Here is a 12,500-nt window from a genome sequence, read left to right on the forward strand (position 1 = left end):
CACTAATAAACACGACCTATTGGCTGAGCAAGCTGTTTGTCTTCTGACATCACATCCGGTTATTTTCCATGTCATGATGCCAAAAGAATTAAGTGAAAAGTCAATGAAACTCAAGTAAATGGCCATAAAAAAACGCCCTGAGTGGTGCAGTGATTGGTTGATTGTGCGTGGTGCAGTGATTGGTTGATTGTGCGTGGTGCAGTGATTGGTTGATTGTGCGTGGTGCAGTGATTGGTTGATTGTGCGTGGTGCAGTGATTGGTTGATTGTGAGTGGTGCAGTGATTGGTTGATTGTGCGTGGTGCAGTGATTGGTTGATTGTGCGTGGTGCAGTGATTGGTTGATTGTGTGTGGTGCAGTGATTGGTTGATTGTGCGTGGTGCAGTGATTGGTTGATTGTGCGTGGTGCAGTGATTGGTTGATTGTGCGTGGTGCAGTGATTGGTTGATTGTGTGAACTCACTGAATTGCATCTTCCTGGAGGGACTGAACCATATTCTCTTCATTAATGCTTCTTCGTCACTGCAGGTTTGTGTGCCGTTGATTCACACTTTCAACATCAGTACCATTTTGTTTATGAAATGAAGACCATGACTGAAGCCAGGACCTACTGCAGAGAAAGATACACAGACCTGGTCACGATAGAAAACGAGGAAGAGATGAAGATGATCATCAATTCAAGTAAATGGGCCAACGTTGAATATGTGAGTTTTTAAATGATGTAAGTCAGACAGTTTGAACGTTTGCACTGGAGGAACTGACAATGAAAGACATGAAGTAAGTAATGCCTGAATATACTTTTACTCCACTTGTTTAAATTTAGTTATGTTTGTGTGTTTTCACAGTATTGCATTGGTTCTTTGACTTACACTGATTAGCCTCAACATTATGTCCAACAACAGGTAAAGTCAATTATCTCTTTACAATGACACCTGTCAGTTGGTGGGGTATGTTAGGTAACTAATGAGCATTCTGTACTCTACAATTATACACGACGGACATCAGAGAGTAAGAACAACACAAGCAAGGATCTAGAAAAAAGGGAACAATGTCAGTAAGAGCAAACGATCAGCTTTGAGTCTGATTGGACACACAGGTGCTGACAGGAAGTGACCAGAGGCAAAGCACAACATTGAGGGCAGTTCTTGAGAGCTCTAATCAGTATAGAAACCATCTTATAAGTCGTCGTTATCAAACAAAAACCATCGTCATTACCATCATCATCATCACTAATATAATAATACTAGTGTTGATGTTTTGGAAGCAGAAAAAAATGGACACTTTGACAAGGACCAAATTGTGGTTGCTGTTGTACTGTAGGGTGTTCCGGGTCTGCAGCGGTCAGAACCTACCACACGTGATCCAAGGAAGGAAAACTGTGGAACCTGAGACAGGGTCATGGGCAATCAAGGCTCATATGGTGATCTGGGATTAATTTACTCTAACATGTGCATGCCTCAATCTGACCCAAACTCTGCTGGGCGTTCTGAGCATGCTCCATAGTTCCTGCACCAGACTATGTCCTGGAGGTCAAAAAGCACAAATACATAACAGAAGTCACGTTGTTGCTGCCTTCAGATATCACCATAAGCTAAAGGGATAGAGGGTGCATCGCTTTTGTACCAAAGTAGCCGTAAAGCTGTCCACGTTATCATTCAACGTGGTTGGAGACAGTTTGTTGCTTTTTTACTTGTTGGCAAGGTCAACGAGAGGAAAGTCCAATAGTAACGAGCTAAACGGGGGCAAATGGCCACCTACTGTAGAGGAGTCAGGTCTACTTCCATCAGCAAACAAATCTCCCTCTGTGCTTGTGTTCTGGGACAAGGACAGTAGTCCAATTGAACGGCCTAATTGAGCTAGAACCATATGCTCTGCTTAACTGTGCACATAAAGGTACATGTCTCATCAGGTAATGTTATGACTGATGGGTGTAATAAAGAGTCCAACACTTTCTTTCACTAATAAACTATCACTCAATAAAAACAAAAACAAATATACATTTTCAGGCAGCTTGGATAGGGCTGGCCTTTGACGTGAACAGCTTGAGGTGGTCACTCTCAGACCCAACTTTCTACAAACCCGGAGAGGGGGAGTTCAGACTGTGGAAGTCTGGAGAACCAAACAGCAACACTGGAGAAAGCTGTGTTTTGATGTACGGAACTGGAACTTGGAATGACGTACCATGTGGAAACAGATATCATGCGGTCTGCTGTGTTGTCACAGGTGATAATTTAAACTGAACACAATCAGTTGTTTTGACATACCACTGGTGTTAATCTGACAATGATTCATTGATCTCTGTGAAGAGATATCTGCCAGTCAGAATTACAGAGTAGTAGTCCATCTTTCCCAGAGGTATACATGGTGGTCGGATGATAGCAGATATGCTATGAGATTGACATTTAGAATAAACTTTGAATAGACATGATCTGGTTCACTTAAAACACAGACATCTTTTCAGGTTTGGCAGAGGGGTCTTGGAAGTCTGCTCATTCAGACTATATGTAGTTTGTGGACTTGAGGATAGAGTACATCTGTGTACCAAAGGGAACCTTGTGTTACGGATCGAGATAACCAAGAGGAGGAACCAGATGCAGAACCAACAAAAAATATTTATTCTTCAAGACAAACAAAAGCCTACTTCCAAAATCCAAACACGAGAAAAACAAGGAGCCACGGGTAAACTGACATACGACAACCGACACCGACAAACACATACAATGAACTGACACGGAAGACAAGAAACACAGAGACTAAATAGACACAGGGGTAATCAAACACAGGTGAGACTAATGACACAGGTGAAGACAATGAGGGCAATCAACATGGAGGGAAACACACAGAGGAAGGAATGGACACAACACTGAGGACAACTACAAAATAAAATACATGAAACACTGAAGACACACAGAACTCAAGAATGAAACAAAACACACTAGAAAAAGACCAAATCATGACACCTTGTGAGTGTTACTGCAAGACTTTGGGCAACAGGGATGTTGCTACATGCTATCTCTGACTTGTAAAGTGAGAGCTTTGTCCTTGTTAGCATCACAAAGTAAAAACCCCTTTTACCAAAGATGCTCCCTGTCACCCTTCCTGTTTGTGATAGTCATTGATATAATGTCAAAGCTTAACTGGGTGTAGAAGAGGACGGTCCGTTCAGGAATAAAGTGAGAAACGTTGCGCTGCATTGAGAGCTACTCGAAGACTGAAGCTAGTGTTCCTTGTGAAGAAAAACATGGATTATTTTCTGAGATAAGGAATGAGTCTATGTCCTAAGTGAAGAAATTTACATAACTAGGGATGGTTAAAAAAATGTTAAAGAGACAGTGAGGTAGACAGGTGAATATATCAGGCAGAAGCAGTAGTGCAGGTGTTTCACAGGACCCTTCTGGGGAAAAGGGAGCTGATCCTAAAAGAAAATCTTTGGATTAACCAGTTGATTTTATTGGTCTTGACTTTCCCTCCTAAACCCATGGGTTTCCTCCACAGGGTGGCTGGGCTTAGCTGTAGAGATAAGATAAGGTATCCTGTCACCCTGGACATTTCTACACACATCTAGACAATTTAGACCCTTATAATAACAAATATGATAATAGCACTGCACTGCTACAGCACAAAGAACATGTGATAAGGTTGTTTGATCACTCTGATCTTTTTTCAGGAACCAATGTGACATTTGTCTACATCCCCATCCCCATGTCATGGCCTAATGCCCAGATCTACTGCAGAGAACACCACACAGACCTGGCCAGTGTGAGAAACATGGACGAGAACCAGAAGATAAAAGAGCTGATCCCTGCAGGGAAAGCCACCTGGATCGGCCTTTACAAAGAGTTATGGAGTTGGTTGGATGGAAGTCTCTCTTCTTTTAGGTCGTGGAAATCAGGGGAACCTAACAACCTGGGCTCTGAGCACTGTGTAATGTTAGGCAGCTCTGGAATAATGATGAACACCCTTTGTAACACCAAGAGAGCAACCATCTGCTACAATGGTAAACTATCAATCATTTAAAGGAGCAATATGAATCTCTGACCCCTAGTGTTTAAAATGGGTATTTCAGTTCAAATTCTAAACATCATAGAGAGCTGTCTCCCCCCCCCCCCCCCCCCTCCTCTCTAGAGTCCATGCTCACACAGGTCACCATGTGGTGGACTCTGAAGCTTCAGTGTTTATCCAGCTCTGCATGGGTCTGTAAACCTTTCTGTGTTCTAACCTCTCTCCATTTTTCAAAAAGCATCTCCAATATTGATCCTAGTTTGAGCACGTTTCTGCTCGTGGATCCCTCACAACATTTTAGGGATACCCAGTCACTTTTTGGTATCATCTTGGTGGAGCATAATACTGCAGACCAATTATTTCTCAGAGATTATCTTCAATTTAACCCAGAATTTTAGTGACTGCAGAGCAAAGGGGTTCTTGAGCCATAAAACAGGCGCCTTCTAAAGATCAGAGTTGGTTTGTAGGTACCATATTTCCACAGAATATTGTTTTAACTGATGAATCTTCTTTTCTTGTCATAGCCCTTACAGCTTCTAAACAAATGGTCAAAGTGAGGTTGGTGAAACAAAGCTCCTCTCTGGATCTGAATGACCCTGCAGTGGAGGACATCTTGAAGCAGGTACATCTGTAACATTTTGTATGAATACGGAGCTGTGCAAACGTCTTAGGTCATCTCTACTGTTGGTTTCTGCAAAGTCTGAATAAGTTTCCATATCATACTGAAAAACAAATCCATTCAGTATCAGGAGCTTTCCAGAAGGAATGGCATGCTGAATGAGTAAATGTTTCTGTATGTCAGCTCAAACAGATGCTGAAGGATCAGGGGGTGAACGAAGAAGACGTCAAACTGAGATGGAAGAAGCAGTCGGACGGGAAGGTGTTCCACAAAGAGGGAGGAGAGTGAGACAAAGACGTCCAACACCTTGATTTAAAGCACTTATAAATGTTTTATGACAAAGTTTAGACCGTAGTCTGCTTCCTTCAAGGTATGTTCCCCCTCAACATTTAAGAGAGATGTTATAAAATATAAATACTGTTGTCTTCCTATGATTCCACAGTGAGTTTGTCCTAAAGAGAATTATCCTACACACACTCATATTATGTCATGTTTTCTGTAAAATGATGACGTGTATGAAGCAGTGCTGGTTGCTGACGTCATGATTAGGTCAGGTTTAGTTTTGTATTTCAGACTTTAGATTTTCTGGTTCGAGTTCTCTTTCTTCCCTGGTGTTGTTTGTTTCCCTTGTGTATTATTTGAATGTTTCCTAGTTTAGTCTTTAGTGTTTTTATTTTGTCATTTCTTATCCTTTTGTTTCTCTGTTATAGGGTGTATTTTTACATTCTTAAGTTCTCTGTGTGTCTTTAGTGTTTCCTGTTATTTTGTAATTTTTGGGTGCATCCGAATTGCCAAGTACCTACTCAATCTGTCAGTAGACAGTCCCTACTATCCGTGCTGTATACTTTTAGTATCTACTGTGTGGCGTCATTTATGTTACCCGAACCGGCCGCATCCACCCGTTTTTTTTTAATTCAAGAAGAGTAATGCTCATATACAGTCAGGTAAACAAAAAACAATATCACAATGTAAATCAAGTAAAAGATTAAATAAGTAAATAACATACAGTACATAAAGAACAAAGTAAAGACAGTAATATACAGAATATAAAATAAACCAATAAAGACACATTTAAATAGTGAAATCATTATTTAAATAGAGGGAGAAAGGTTTTATAATAATGCAGATATTTGTTATATTTTCTGTTGTTAATTTAAAGTAGTGATTTCAGTCGGGACTTTAACTCTAGATTAAAAATGTATTAAATTAATCCACGCTCGTTTGTTTTGATTTGGAGGCGGACGTGACGTGACGTTTTATGTTTAATTTCGCACAGCATTGTGGGTAAAATACAATTCATTTCCTGAAAGGATTCATCCGATCCATACTGCATGAAACCAGGAAGTTAGTATCCATACTGAAATGTTCAGTATACTGAGGAGGACCCAAAAAATGACCACTGAATGACCACGAGAGTTCAGACTACTGAAACTCCTACTGAAAAGTACTGACTACTGAACTGTGGATATTATATTATATTATTATATTATATTATATTATATTATATTATTATATAAAGTACTGACTACTGAACTGTGACTATTATATTATATTATTATATTATTATATTATTATATTATATTATATTATATTATTATATTATTATATTATATATTATATTATGTATTATATTATTATATTATATTATATTGTATTATATTATATTATTATATTATATTATTATATTATATTATTATATTATTATATTATATTGTATTATATTATATTATTATATTATATTGTATTATATTATATTATTATATTATAAAGTACTGACTACTGAACTGTGGATATTATATTATTATATTATATTGTATTATATTATATTATATTATTATATTATTATGTTATTATATTGTATTATATTATATTATTATATTATATTATTATATTATATTGTATTATATTATATTATATTATTATATTATTATATTATATTATATTATATTGTATTATATTATATTATTATATTATATTATATTATATTATATTATTATATTATTATATTATATTATTATATAAAGTACTGCCTACTGAACTGTGGATATTCAGAAACGGCCCTCGTCCTCAGTGTTTCTTGTCTTTCTTTCCTCCTCTCTCTCTGTGTTTCCCTCCACTTCTGATTGCCCTCATTGTCTTCACCTGTGTCATTAGTCTCACCTGTGTTGATTACCCAGTCTATTTAGTCTCAGTGTTCCTTCCCTCTTGTTGTCAGTTCATTGTCAGCTTCTTCCCAGTGTCAGTTGTCTACTTACCTGTGCTTCCCAGTGACTACCAGTTTTTCCTTGTGGCTCCTTGTTTTCACCTTTTGTGGATTGTTTCACTCTGGACATTTTTTTAAATAAGCCTCTTTTTGCCTTTTTTGTTAAATAAACGTTCATTTTTTGGTTTCTGCATGTCGGTCCTGCTATTTGTTTTCTGCTAAAACGGGACAGTAACGTAGTAAAGGCTTCCAATGTGTCTGTGTCAACATCAACGTTCTTGATGTCATCTACAGAAAATGTCACTGTCTGGATCATCCATTTATTATTTCAATCCATTGAAGAATTTTCATTCGCATCATTTAATAAACAAAGTAAAATCATGACACATTAGTTCTTCATTGTAGTGTTGTTATTCCGTGTTAAGCGTCTTTAAGTATTTAGAAAAGTTTCAATGTCAATCCATCTTTGGTTTGAAGTTTTCAGCTGTGTCTGTTATGTCTCTACTGTTAAAGGCAGCTCTCTACAATGTTTAGAATTTAGACTGCAGTGCCCATTTTAAACACTAGGGGTCAGAGTTACATACTGCTCTTTTATGTCTTAAAATGTGATGTCAGTCTAAACCAACCAAAGGAAATAAAGGGTGTTAATGTGACCTCAACCTGTGCTTTGACCTTCTTAGTTCTTGCAAACACAACATATTTTCAAAGTGTCACACACCACAGACAGGTCTTAAAGCTGAAAACTCTGAAGTCTTTGCACAGAGCCGACGGCTTTGTTCAGACAGCAGGCGAATCTGATTTGTTACTCAAATCAGTTCTCATTGACCCACTGTTGTTAGTTTGCAAGTGATCAGAGCAGATTTATTGTTCCTGTTTCTTGGCTCTGTCAATAGTGCAGGTTTCAGTTACAACACATACTGCATATAAAACAGAGATCAGTCATCTCACCCTTGAAACAGAGGCTGTTTACAAACCTCCTACTAAACTAGTAGTTTGTACTGATTGGTCCAAAATGCAGTTTGAGAACAAATGTGAGATCCTCAGTCTGACAAAAGAGAGGGAAGAACTCCAGTCTTTAGAGTTAGCTGGAGGGCGGTCCGTGAGTTTGGGGCATCAAAAGAAAATACAGATTTACCAAGTTCAGTTAAAGATAAAGGGATTTAAGAACGAGCCAATCAGAAGAACGCCGGAATCCTACTCCAAAAGGTCTGTGATGTAAAGTTTTCCGATGAGGGTCTTGGATTTTTTTATAAACCAATACTTGCTCTCTTCAAGAGAAGGCTTACCGACCTTCTCATGCAGGTCACAGTGATGAGTGCTGAATCTATGCCCTGTTATTAATCTGAGGGCGGAGTGTAAAACAGCGTCCAGAGTCTTTAGAGTAAAGCTGCAGCATGTCTATACTGTAAATGACATTTTGCCGTAATCCAGAACTGACATGAACACAGCTTCAACCATTATTTTTCTGCAGGCTGAAGGACAATTTGGTTTGTTTGTGTACAGAATTCGAAGCTCGATCCAAAGGCAACTGGACTGGAGGATGTTCTTGAAGACATTTCACATCTCATCGAATGCTTCTTCAGATCTAAACCAATTGGTGGACGGAGCTAGAAATGTTAGCCTCTGTGGGTCATTAGCATGCTAATGATCAAGGATGACTCACATCAGTCGTTTGCTTTGAGTCGTTACCACCCAGTCGTCTGTTGGAGTCACATGTTCCAAGGTGGGACTGGGGCTTCTGTCGTCTTGAGAGAGAATTGGTGAAAGATGGTGTCTCAGACCACCACCTCTGTTAAGGGAAGGTGTGGCTTCTTTAACACCCCTCTCAAACCAACAGTCTTCCCTGGCCAGGATATGCACTTTGTCATCCTCAAAGAAGTGTCCTTTGTCCTTCAGATCTTCAACCAGTCCAACTGCCTTTGGATCAAGCTTTGAATTGACCATGACCTGGATGACAGAGAACCTAAACACACATCTTTCTGTACACAAAGAACACGTTCTGTCGCTACTTGGAAACAAGACTTAAATGTAAACTGTAAATTTGCAGATGACACGGTGGTTGTTGGTCGCATCAGCAACAATGATGAGCAGACGTATACGGGGGAGGTTGGAAACCTGTCACAGTGGAGCCAGGACAACAACCTGCTCCTGAACGTCAGCAAAACCAAGGAGCTGATTGTGGACTTCAGGAGAGGACAGCAGAGGGATTACACCCCACTGAGAATTGATGGGACGCTGGTGGACAGGGTGTGCAGCTTCAAGTACCTGGGGGTGCACATCTCTGAGGATTTAACATGGACCACCCACATAGACAGTCAGGTGAAGAGGGCGAGGCAGCGCCTCTATCACCTCAGACAGCTGAGGAAATTCAAAGTCTCTCTGAAGGTCCTGAAGACTTTTTATTCCGGAGCGGTGGAGAGTGTGCTGACTGGAAACATCACCCAGTGGTACGGGAACAGCACTGTACGTGACCGAAGAGCCCTGCTGAAGTCAGCAGAGCGTACCATGGGTACAACACTCCCCACCCTCCAGGACATCTTCACAAGGAGGAGCACAGCCAGGGCAAACAGGATCATGAGTGACCCCCACCACCCAGGTAACAGACTGTTTACGTGGCTACCCTCTAGCAGGCGCCTTCGACACATCAAGGCGAACACAGAAAGTCTCAGGAAGAGCTTCTTTCCTCAGGCTGTCCGGACTGTTAACTCCACTCTCCTCAGTTAAAAACATAACAGAACTGTGACTACATGATGCACACACACCACACATTCCAATCTGCACTTTGACACCCTGGACACTTTACACTGTTTACATTATTCTATATTCTATATTTTGTATATTCAAATATTTCTTTTTTTAAATTTTACATTATATTCTATTTTACTGTATTTATGTGTATTAGTAATTTGAGTGTTATTGCATGGCCTTGCGGAACAGTCTTTACATTTCACTGCACATCTGTATGAGCATGTGACAAATAAAAATCTTGAATCTTGAATCTAAACTCCTCATCGAGTCACATGCCTAGATATTTAATACTCATCGACTCTTTTAATCTGAGCCATTTAAAGTACATACGGTAAGTGGACACTCTCATCATCAATATTTCTGGCTCTGGAATGTAAGTATCTTTAAACTGGCATAAAGAATAATTCTCTTAAATGGTCTTGCTCTATCCAGTTAACGGTACGGATGTGAAGATGTGTTGATGAAGGTCATGAATATTCAAACAACTTCCTGAAAAAACACGATTATCATTCAGTACAGATTTTCTTGTTTGTTTTGTGGTGCTGATCTCTGCAGGAATCTCACACATTTGCCTTGTGCAACTGTGCATCCCAGTATTTTTGGCGCTGGTTCAGAATCTAAAGTCTTTGGTAGGCTCGTTGTTAGGTGGGGGTTATTTCTGTAGTAGATGAACAATGATGAAATCGTGAAACAGACTGTGGATCATCTTAGATTTATTCAGCCATGGTCAGACAACTCAAAGTGCAGACCATCACTGACCCATGCTGACCAAGATCTCACAATCATTGACAACCATTGGCCAAGTGGCCATCATGGACCAAATGATACAGGTACAGCCAACAAATTCCTTCCTATTTGGGTATGAATTTAAAGATATGTCCACAAAATTATCAAGTTGAATTAATCCATGAAAATACATACTAACACCCGTTTCCAGCCACACCCTGAACATCTGCACCAAGATTTATGATGACTGGATCAATCGTTAATGAGTTATGGCCATTTCTCTGATAAGCTCTGCCCCTGTCAAAGTTTATTGGTCAATATCTTATAAAATAAATAAGATATAAACAACCTTTATAAAACATTTAAACATTTTCATCCAATCAGCATCCACAGCAAATTTGGTAGCAATTGAATCTACAGTTTAGGAGGAGATGTCGACAGTGATAAAAATGGCAGAAAATCCATCATGGCAGTCCAAGCTTTTTGTAGAGCACAGTGAGCTGGACCTGGCTGTCAGGTTGTAAGTCAATCTGACTGACAGTGTGAGGGGTGTTGCCTTTCAAAGATGGAGTTTTGTTTTCTTAATTACAGCGATTGGGTTTATAATTCTGGAGAGGCTAATGCACATCATTTACAGTTATTCTGCCAAGAGTCGCGTTTCTACCTCGTTCCATCTCACGGGCATTAAAGGCGTGGGATACTGTCCATCCATCTTATCCGATGTCGAGTCGCGGTAGCAGTAAGTCGACCCAGACATCCCTCTCCCCAGCAACGTCTTCCAGCTCCTCCTGGGGGATTCCCAGGTGTTCCCTCCCGCAGCTCTGGGTCTACCCCGGGGTCTGCTTGTGCCAGGAAAACGTCCAAAGGGATCCTAATCAGATGCCTGAACCACCTCAACTGACTCCCCCTGGACGTCTGAGCTCCTCACCCTATCGCTCAGGCTGAGCCCAGGCACCCTCCAGAGGAAACTCATTTCTGCCGCTTGTAACCGCGATCTTATTCCTTCGCGGGATACAACACAATAATTATAAATGGAACAAAAACAACATGATTCTGACACTGTGGGACGAAACACTAACAAATCTATCCGCTAGTACACCGTGACACAAAAACACAAACAGACTTTGGAATGGAAAATAAAAAATATGCTCAAATAAAAAAAAAAAAACTGGGTCATGTTCTGCTGGTGTAAAAGAGCCAAAGCTCAAATATTTCAGTGTTACTCATAGAAACTGACTTTTGGTTAGAAAAGTACAAAAAAAATAATTTCCTGATCTTTAATTGACAGAGATAAAATAGTATTTTATGGGACTGTCATGAAAGGTGGATTCTTTTGTCTAAACATTTGTAATATTTTTTTTTTCTTTTTGACAAAATAGAATTTGAAATATAAAAGGAACATTCAGGACAGTCAACATCAACAGCATGAAATCATATGCAAACGAGTCGACCGTAACGGCCCCGTGTGTTTGCAGAAGAGTCGTAAAAGAAGTGAATGTTTCACTCAGAGAGTCACTTGGTCTGAACAGTCAGACGGACGGAGAGGAGAACACGAGACGATGGATCAAGTTCTTCTAAGCATCATCGCTGTATCAGGCAAGACCAACTTCATCTTTAAAAAATTATTCATTCATACAATGTTTCTGACGTTAACGCTGGTGACAGCATTATGAGATAATAAAAGACGAGTACTTGACGATGTCCTCTTATTCTATTATTATACTTTTATTATATTGTGTTACAGAACACTGTACGCAAAAACAAGCCGTCATAAGAACAGTTTCTTCCCCCAGGCGGTCACTCTGATGAACTCTAAACAGTCACAGAGTGTCAGACCTGCTGCTGTGAAATGACTCTAAACCAACCGTCACTGTGAATATACATACATGTATATATATATTATTTTATTTAATCACACTTATTTATGTAAATATTGTAATTAACATCTTAATTGACTCATCTGTCACATAACTTAATTTTACTCATCATGTTACTTCAGCATCTTTTACACTATTCACCACTGCACTGTTTCATATTTATGTAAATATTAGTCTTTTCTTATTCTGTTTATTGTTGATATTTAATGTTGTACCTGTACATAAGAGAGCACAGTTCACTGAAGTTAAATTCCTTGTGTGTGTGTGTGAGCATACCTGGACAATAAATCTGATTCTGATTGTTCATCTCTATGTCTTTCCATCCCT

The sequence above is a fragment of the Labrus mixtus genome, unplaced genomic scaffold, assembly GCF_963584025.1.
Source record: "Labrus mixtus unplaced genomic scaffold, fLabMix1.1 SCAFFOLD_90, whole genome shotgun sequence".
Lineage (NCBI taxonomy): Eukaryota > Metazoa > Chordata > Actinopteri > Labriformes > Labridae > Labrus > Labrus mixtus.